Source organism: Micropterus salmoides, unplaced genomic scaffold (assembly GCF_014851395.1).
Source record: "Micropterus salmoides isolate LMB-PRFRI ecotype aquatic unplaced genomic scaffold, ASM1485139v1 Ms_hic_scaffold_2, whole genome shotgun sequence".
Lineage (NCBI taxonomy): Eukaryota > Metazoa > Chordata > Actinopteri > Centrarchiformes > Centrarchidae > Micropterus > Micropterus salmoides.
In genome coordinates this window covers 9379573-9390063 of record NW_024041150.1, presented here as the reverse complement: position 1 = coordinate 9390063, position 10491 = coordinate 9379573, and positions in this window count along the sequence as shown.

Sequence of the window (10491 nt, the reverse complement as noted above, 5' to 3'; positions counted from 1 at the left end):
TTGAGAAGCAAGAGAGTCCTGTTCAGTGAAATATGGCTGTATCAAATTGGTATTGTTTTTTTAAAGGTGAGATCTGGTGAAACACTCTGTCCTGTGGACTGATCTGTGTAAAACAACAGAAAGTGAGTTAAATTTGACTCCAAAGTCCAACAGGTCACTGGAAGCCATCAACTCAGTGTGTACAGGCTAAAACAGCCTGCTTCTACCTTTTAGAGGCTTTCATGTAGAAATCTCTACATGAGTCCTGTTCAGTGAAATATGGGTGTATGAAATTGGTATTTTTTGTTGTAAAGGTGAGATCTGGTGAAACACTCTGTCCTGTGACTGATCTGTGTAAACAACAGAAAGTGAGTTAAATTTGACTCCAAAGTCCAACAGGTCATGGAAGCCATCAACTCAGTGTGTACAGGCTAAAACAGCCTGCTTCTACCTTTTAGAGACTTTCTTGTAGAAATCTCTGAGTTGAGCTCCAAATGGCTTCAAACTTACCGAGAAGACTCACAGGGACAACACCTTCAAGAATCTTGAATCTCAACCTTCTGCCGCCTTTCCAAGCTAGTTCTTTCAGGGGCCACATAGGGGCCCCAAATCACAACAGCTCAAATCGGCGTCCCACACCATCATACAGTTGTATTTTGGTATTAAAACTCCATTTAGAACTTATTAGGTGGCTGTTAGCTCATAAAGTCCACAAAAGGAGCTTACACACTCGCTTAGGCTTGAGAAGCAAGAGAGTCTGTTCAGTGAAATATGGCTGTATGAAATTGGTATTTTTGTTGTAAAGGTGAGATCTGGTGAAACACTCTGTCCTGTGACTGATCTGTGTAAAACAACAGAAAGTGAGTTAAATTGACTCCAAAGTCCAACAGGTCACTGGAAGCCATCAACTCAGTGGTACAGGCTAAAACAGCCTGCTACCTTTTAGAGGCTTTCATGTAGAAATCTCTACATGTGTCCTGTTCAGTGAAATATGGGTGTATCAAATTGATATTTTTGTTGTAAAGAAGAGATCTCGTGAAACACTCTGTCCTGTGACTGATCTGTGTAAAACCACAGAAAGTGAGTTAAATTTGACTCCAAAGTCCAACAGGTCACTGGAAGCCATCAAACTCAGTGTGTACAGGCTAAAACAGCCTGCTTGTACCTTTTAGAGGCTTTCATGTAGAAATCTCTACATGTGTCCTGTTCAGTGAAATATGGGTGTATCAAATTGATATTTTTGTTGTAAAGAAGAGATCTCGTGAAACACTCTGTCCTGTGACTGATCTGTGTAAAACCACAGAAAGTGAGTTAAATTTGACTCCAAAGTCCAACAGGTCACTGGAAGCCATCAACTCAGTGTGTACAGGCTAAAACAGCCGCTTCTACCTTTAGAGGCTTTCATGTAGAAATCTCTGAGTTGAGCTCCAAATGGCTTCAAACTTACGAGAAGACTTACAGAGACAACACCTTCAAGAATCTTGAATCTCAACCTTCTGCCGCCTTTCCCAAGCTAGTTTCTTTCAGGGGCCACATAGGGGCCCCAAATCACAACAGCTCAAATCAGCGTCCCCACCATCGTACAGTTGTATTTTGATATTAAAACTCCATTTAGAACTTATTAGGTGGCTGTTAGCTCATAAAGTCCACAAAAGGAGCTTTACACACTCGCTTAGGCTTGAGAAGCAAGAGAGTCCTGTTCAGTGAAATATGGCTGTATCAAATTGGTATTGTTTTTTTAAAGGTGAGATCTGGTGAAACACTCTGTCCTGTGGACTGATCTGTGTAAAACAACAGAAAGTGAGTTAAATTTGACTCCAAAGTCCAACAGGTCACTGGAAGCCATCAACTCAGTGTGTACAGGCTAAAACAGCCTGCTTCTACCTTTTAGAGGCTTTCATGTAGAAATCTCTACATGAGTCCTGTTCAGTGAAATATGGGTGTATGAAATTGGTATTTTTGTTGTAAAGGTGAGATCTGGTGAAACACTCTGTCCTGTGACTGATCTGTGTAAAACAACAGAAAGTGAGTAAATTTGACTCCAAAGTCCAACAGGTCACTGGAAGCCATCAACTCAGTGTGTACAGGCTAAACCAGCCTGCTTCTACCTTTTAGAGGCTTTCATGTAGAAATCTCTGAGTTGAGCTCCAAATGGCTTCAAACTTACCGAGAAGACTTACAGAGACAACACCTTCAAGAATCTTGAATCTCAACCTTCTGCCGCCTTTCCCAAGCTAGTTTCTTTCAGGGGCCACATAGGGGCCCCAAATCACAACAGCTCAAATCAGCATCCCACACCCATCGTACAGCTGTATTTTGATATTAAAACTCCATTTAGAACTTATTAGGTGGCTGTTAGCTCATAAAGTCCACAAAAGGAGCTTTACACACTCGCTTAGGCTGAGAAGCAAGAGAGTCCTGTTCAGTGAAATATGGCTGTATCAAATTGGTATTGTTTTTTTAAAGGTGAGATCTGGTGAAACACTCTGTCCTGTGGACTGATCTGTGTAAAACAACAGAAAGTGAGTTAAATTTGACTCCAAAGTCCAACAGGTCACTGGAAGCCATCAACTCAGTGTGTACAGGCTAAAACAGCCTGCTTCTACCTTTTAGATGCTTTCATGTAGAAATCTCTACAGGAGTCCTGTTCAGTGAAATATGGCTGTATGAAATTGGTATTGTTTGTTGTAAAGGTGAGATCTGGTGAAACACTCTGTCCTGTGACTGATCTGTGTAAAACAACAGAAAGTGAGTTAAATTTGACTCCAAAGTCCAACAGGTCACTGGAAGCCATCAACTCAGTGTGTACAGGCTAAAACAGCCTGCTTCTACCTTTAGAGACTTTCTTGTAGAAATCTCTGAGTTGAGCTCCAAATGGCTTCAAACTTACCGAGAAGACTCACAGAGACAACACCTTCAAGAATCTTGAATCTCAACCTTCTGCCGCCTTTCCCAAGCTAGTTTCTTTCAGGGGCCACATAGGGGCCCCAAATCACAACAGCTCAAATCGGCGTCCCACACCCATCATACAGTTGTATTTTGGTATTAAAACTCCATTTAGAACTTATTAGGTGGCTGTTAGCTCATAAAGTCCACAAAAGGAGCTTTACACACTCGCTTCGGCTTGAGAAGCAAGAGAGTCCTGTTCAGTGAAATATGGCTGTATGAAATTGGTATTTTTGTTGTAAAGGTGAGATCTGGTGAAACACTCTGTCCTGTGACTGATCTGTGTAAAACAACAGAAAATGAGTTAAATTGACTCCAAAGTCCAACAGGTCACTGGAAGCCATCAACTCAGTGTGTACAGGCTAAAACAGCCTGCTTCTACCTTTTAGAGGCTTTCATGTAGAAATCTCTACAGGAGTCCTGTTCAGTGAAATATGGCTGTATGAAATTGGTATTGTTTGTTGTAAAGGTGAGATCTGGTGAAACACTCTGTCCTGTGACTGATCTGTGTAAAACAACAGAAAGTGAGTTAAATTTGACTCCAAAGTCCAACAGGTCACTGGAAGCCATCAACTCAGTGTGTACAGGCTAAAACAGCCTGCTTCTACCTTTTAGAGGCTTTCATGTAGAAATCTCTACAGGAGTCCTGTTCAGTGAAATATGGCTGTATGAAATTGGTATTGTTTGTTGTAAAGGTGAGATCTGGTGAAACACTCTGTCCTGTGACTGATCTGTGTAAAACAACAGAAAGTGAGTTAAATTTGACTCCAAAGTCCAACAGGTCACTGGAAGCCATCGACTCAGTGTGTACAGGCTAAAACAGCTGCTTCTACCTTTTAGAGACTTTCTTGTAGAAATCTCTGAGTTGAGCTCCAAATGGCTTCAAACTTACCGAGAAGACTCACAGAGACAACACCTTCAAGAATCTTGAATCTCAACCTTCTGCCGCCTTTCCCAAGCTAGTTTCTTTCAGGGGCCACATAGGGGCCCCAAATCACAACAGCTCAAATCGGCGTCCCACACCCATCATACAGTTGTATTTTGGTATTAAAACTCCATTTAGAACTTATTAGGTGGCTGTTAGCTCATAAAGTCCACAAAAGGAGCTTTACACACTCGCTTAGGCTTGAGAAGCAAGAGAGTCCTGTTCAGTGAAATATGGCTGTATCAAATTGGTATTTTTTGTTGTAAAGGTGAGATCTGGTGAAACACTCTGTCCTGTGACTGATCTGTGTAAAACAACAGAAAGTGAGTTAAATTTGACTCCAAAGTCCAACAGGTCACTGGAAGCCATCAACTCAGTGTGTACAGGCTAAACCAGCCTGCTTCTACCTTTTAGAGGCTTTCATGTAGAAATCTCTGAGTTGAGCTCCAAATGGCTTCAAACTTACGAGAAGACTTACAGAGACAACACCTTCAAGAATCTTGAATCTCAACCTTCTGCCGCCTTTCCCAAGCTAGTTTCTTTCAGGGGCCACATAGGGGCCCCAAATCACAACAGCTCAAATCAGCGTCCCACACCCATCGTACAGTTGTATTTTGATATTAAAACTCCATTTAGAACTTATTAGGTGGCTGTTAGCTCATAAAGTCCACAAAAGGAGCTTTACACACTCGCTTAGGCTTGAGAAGCAAGAGAGTCCTGTTCAGTGAAATATGGCTGTATCAAATTGGTATTGTTTTTTTTAAAGGTGAGATCTGGTGAAACACTCTGTCCTGTGGACTGATCTGTGTAAAACAACAGAAAGTGAGTTAAATTTGACTCCAAAGTCCAAACAGGTCACTGGAAGCCATCAACTCAGTGTGTACAGGCTAAAACAGCCTGCTTCTACCTTTTAGATGCTTTCATGTAGAAATCTCTACAGGAGTCCTGTTCAGTGAAATATGGCTGTATGAAATTGGTATTGTTTGTTGTAAAGGTGAGATCTGGTGAAACACTCTGTCCTGTGACTGATCTGTGTAAAACAACAGAAAGTGAGTTAAATTTGACTCCAAAGTCCAACAGGTCACTGGAAGCCATCAACTCAGTGTGTACAGGCTAAAACAGCCTGCTTCTACCTTTTAGAGACTTTCTTGTAGAAATCTCTGAGTTGAGCTCCAAATGGCTTCAAACTTACCGAGAAGACTCACAGAGACAACACCTTCAAGAATCTTGAATCTCAACCTTCTGCCGCCTTTCCCAAGCTAGTTTCTTTCAGGGGCCACATAGGAGCCCCAAATCACAACAGCTCAAATCGGGTCCCACACCCATCATACAGTTGTATTTTGGTATTAAAACTCCATTAGAACTTATTAGGTGGCTGTTAGCTCATAAAGTCCACAAAAGGAGCTTTACACACTCGCTTCGGCTTGAGAAGCAAGAGAGTCCTGTTCAGTGAAATATGGCTGTATGAAATTGGTATTTTTGTTGTAAAGGTGAGATCTGGTGAAACACTCTGTCCTGTGACTGATCTGTGTAAAACAACAGAAAATGAGTTAAATTTGACTCCAAAGTCCAACAGGTCACTGGAAGCCATCAACTCAGTGTGTACAGGCTAAAACAGCCTGCTTCTACCTTTTAGAGGCTTTCATGTAGAAATCTCTACATGTGTCCTGTTCAGTGAAATATGGGTGTATCAAATTGATATTTTTTGTTGTAACGAAGAGATCTCGTGAAACACTCTGTCCTGTGACTGATCTGTGTAAAACAACAGAAAGTGAGTTAAATTTGACTCCAAAGTCCAACAGGTCACTGGAAGCCATCAACTCAGTGTGTACAGGCTAAAACAGCCTGCTTCTACCTTTTAGAGGCTTTCATGTAGAAATCTCTGAGTTGAGCTCCAAATGGCTTCAAACTTACCGAGAAGACTTACAGAAATAACACCATCAAGAATCTTGAATCTCAACCTTCTGCCGCCTTTCCCAAGCTAGTTTCATTCAGGGGCCACATAGGGGCCCCAATCACAACAGCTCAAATCAGCGTCCCACACCATCATACAATTGTATTTTGATATTAAAACTCCATTTAGAACTTATTAGGTGGCTGTTAGCTCATAAAGTCCACAAAAGGAGCTTTACACACTCGCTTAGGCTTGAGAAGCAAGAGAGTCCTGTTCAGTGAAATATGGCTGTATCAAATTGGTATTTTTGTTGTAAAGGTGAGATCTGGTGAAACACTCTGTCTGTGACTGATCTGTGTAAAACAACAGAAAGTGAGTTAAATTTGACTCCAAAGTCCAACAGGTCACTGGAAGCCATCAACTCAGTGTGTACAGGCTAAAACAGCCTGCTTCTACCTTGTAGAGGCTTTCATGTAGAAATCTCTGAGTTGAGCTCCAAATGGCTTCAAACTTACCGAGAAGACTTACAGAGACAACACCTTCAAGAATCTTGAATCTTCTGCCGCCTTTCCAAGCTAGTTTCTTTCAGGGGCCACATAGGGGCCCCAAATCACAACAGTTCAAATCAGCGTCCCACACCCATCGTACAGTTGTATTTTGATATTAAAACTCCATTTAGAACTTATTAGGTGGCTGTTAGCTCATAAAGTCCACAAAAGGAGCTTTACACACTCGCTTAGGCTTGAGAAGCAAGAGAGTCTGTTCAGTGAAATATGGCTGTATGAAATTGGTATTGTTTTTTTTAAAGGTGAGAGCTGGTGAAACACTCTGTCCTGTGGACTAATCTGTGTAAAACAACAGAAAGTGAGTTAAATTTGACTCCAAAGTCCAACAGGTCACTGGAAGCCATCAACTCAGTGTGTACAGGCTAAAACAGCCTGCTTCTACCTTTAGAGGCTTTCATGTAGAAATCTCTACATGTGTCCTGTTCAGTGAAATATGGCTGTATGAAATTGGTATTTTTGTTGTAAAGGTGAGATCTGGTGAAACACTCTGTCCTGTGACTGATCTGTGTAAAACAACAGAAAGTGAGTTAAATTTGACTCCAAAGTCCAACAGGTCACTGGAAGCCATCAATCAGTGTGTACAGGCTAAAACAGCTGCTTCTACCTTTTAGAGGCGTTCTTGTAGAAATCTCTGAGTTGAGCTCCAAATGGCTTCAAACTTACCGAGAAGACTTACAGAGACAACACCTTCAAGAATCTTGAATCTCAACCTTCTGCCGCCTTCCCAAGCTAGTTTCTTTCAGGGGCCACATAGGGGCCCCAAATCACAACAGCTCAAATCAGCGTCCCACACCCATCATACAGTTGTATTTTGGTATTAAAACTCCATTTAGAACTTATTAGGTGGCTGTTAGCTCATAAAGTCCACAAAAGGAGCTTTACACACTCGCTTAGGCTTGAGAAGCAAGAGAGTCCTGTTCAGTGAAATATGGCTCTATGAAATTGATATTTTTTTTGTAAAGGTGAGATCTGGTGAAACACTCTGTCCTGTGACTGATCTGTGTAAAACAACAGAAAATGAGTTAAATTTGACTCCAAAGTCCAACAGGTCACTGGAAGCCATCAACTCAGTGTGTACAGGCTAAAACAGCCTGCTACCTTTTAGAGGCTTTCATGTAGAAATCTCTACATGTGTCCTGTTCAGTGAAATATGGCTGTATGAAATTGGTATTTTTGTTGTAAAGGTGAGATCTGGTGAAACACTCTGTCCTGTGACTGATCTGTGTAAAACAACAGAAAGTGAGTTAAATTTGACTCCAAAGTCCAACAGGTCACTGGAAGCCATCAACTCAGTGTGTACAGGCTAAAACAGCCTGCTTCTACCTTTTAGAGGCGTTCTTGTAGAAATCTCTGAGTTGAGCTCCAAATGGCTTCAAACTTACCGAGAAGACTTACAGAGACAACACCTTCAAGAATCTTGAATCTCAACCTTCTGCCGCCTTTCCCAAGCTAGTTTCTTTCAGGGGCCACATAGGGGCCCCAAATCACAACAGCTCAAATCAGAGTCCCACACCCATCATACAGTTGTATTTTGGTATTAAAACTCCATTTAGAACTTATTAGGTGGCTGTTAGCTCATAAAGTCCACAAAAGGAGCTTTACACACTCGCTTAGGCTTGAGAAGCAAAAGAGTCCTGTTCAGTGAATATGGCTGTATGAAATTGGTATTTTTGTTGTAAAGGTGAGATCTGGTGAAACACTCTGTCCTGTGACTGATCTGTGTAAAACAACAGAAAATGAGTTAAATTTGACTCCAAAGTCCAACAGGTCACTGGAAGCCATCAACTCAGTGTGTACAGGCTAAAACAGCCTGCTCTACCTTTAAGAGGCTTTCATGTAGAAATCTCTACATGTGTCCTGTTCAGTGAAATATGGGTGTATCAAATTGATATTTTTGTTGTAAAGAAGAGATCTCGTGAAACACTCTGTCCTGGACTGATCTGTGTAAAACCACAGAAAGTGAGTTAAATTGACTCCAAAGTCCAACAGGTCACTGGAAGCCATCAACTCAGTGTGTACAGGCTAAAACAGCCTGCTTCTACCTTTTAGAGGCTTCATGTAGAAATCTCTACATGAGTCCTGTTCAGTGAAATATGGGTGTATGAAATTGGTATTTTTGTTGTAAAGGTGAGATCTGGTGAAACACTCTGTCCTGTGATGATCTGTGTAAAACAACAGAAAGTGAGTTAAATTTGACTCCAAAGTCCAACAGGTCACTGGAAGCCATCAACTCAGTGTGTACAGGCTAAAACAGCCTGCTTCTACCTTTTAGATGCTTTCATGTAGAAATCTCTACATGAGTCCTGTTCAGTGAAATATGGGTGTATCAAATTGGTATTTTTTGTTGTAAAGGTGAGATCTGGGTGAAACACTCTGTCTGTGACTGATCTGTGTAAAACAACAGAAAGTGAGTTAAATTTGACTCCAAAGTCCAACAGGTCACTGGAAGCCATCAACTCAGTGTGTACAGGCTAAAACAGCCTGCTTCTACCTTTTAGAGGCTTTCATGTAGAAATCTCTACAGGAGTCCTGTTCAGTGAAATATGGCTGTATGAAATTGGTATTGTTGTTGTAAAGGTGAGATCTGGTGAAACACTCTGTCCTGTGACTGATCTGTGTAAAACAACAGAAAGTGAGTTAATTTGACTCCAAAGTCCAACAGGTCACTGGAAGCCATCGACTCAGTGTGTACAGGCTAAAACAGCCTCTTCTACCTTTTAGAGACTTTCTTGTAGAAATCTCTGAGTTGAGCTCCAAATGGCTTCAAACTTACCGAGAAGACTCACAGGGACAACACCTTCAAGAATCTTGAATCTCAACCTTCTGCCGCCTTTCCCAAGCTAGTTTCTTTCAGGGGCGACATAGGGGCCCCAAATCACAACAGCTCAAATCGGCGTCCCACACCCATCATACAGTTGTATTTTGGTATTAAAACTCCATTTAGAACTTATTAGGTGGCTGTTAGCTCATAAAGTCCACAAAAGGAGCTTTACACACTCGCTTAGGCTTGAGAAGCAAGAGAGTCCTGTCAGTGAAATATGGCTGTATCAAATTGGTATTTTTTGTTGTAAAGGTGAGATCTGGTGAAACACTCTGTCCTGTGACTGATCTGTGTAAAACAACAGAAAGTGAGTTAAATTTGACTCCAAAGTCCAACAGGTCACTGGAAGCCATCAAATCAGTGTGTACAGGCTAAAACAGCCTGCTTCTACCTTTTAGAGGCTTTCAGTAGAAATCTCTGAGTTGAGCTCCAAATGGCTTCAAACTTACCGAGAAGACTTACAGAGACAACACCTTCAAGAATCTTGAATCTCAACCTTCTGCCGCCTTTCCAAGCTAGTTTCTTTCAGGGGCCACATAGGGGCCCCAAATCACAACAGCTCAAATCAGCGTCCACACCCATCGTACAGTGTATTTTGATATTAAAACTCCATTTAGAACTTATTAGGTGGCTGTTAGCTCATAAAGTCCACAAAAGGAGCTTTACACACTCGCTTAGGATTGAGAAGCAAGAGAGTCCTGTTCAGTGAAATATGGCTGTATCAAATTGGTATTGTTTTTTTTAAATGTGAGATCTGGTGAAACACTCTGTCCTGTGGACTGATCTGTGTAAAACAACAGAAAGTGAGTTAAATTTGACTCCAAAGTCCAAACAGGTCACTGGAAGCCATCAACTCAGTGTGTACAGGCTAAAACAGCCTGTTCTACCTTTTAGAGGCTTTCATGTAGAAATCTCTGAGTTGAGCTCCAAATGGCTTCAAACTTACGAGAAGACTTACAGAGACAACACCTTCAAGAATCTTGAATCTCAACCTTCTGCGCCTTTCCCAAGCTAGTTTCTTTCAGGGGCCACATAGGGGCCCCAAATCACAACAGCTCAAATCAGCGTCCACACCCATCGTACAGCTGTATTTGATATTAAAACTCCATTAGAACTTATTAGGTGGCTGTTAGCTCATAAAGTCAAAAAGGAGCTTTACACACTCGCTTAGGCTTGAGAAGCAAGGAGTCCTGTTCAGTGAATATGGCTGTATCAAATTGGTATTGTTTTTTTTAAAGGTGAGATCTGGTGAAACACTCTGTCTGTGGATGATCTGTGTAAAACAACAGAAAGTGAGTTAAATTGATCCAAAGTCCAACAGGTCACTGGAAGCCATCAACTCAGTGTGTACAGGCTAAAA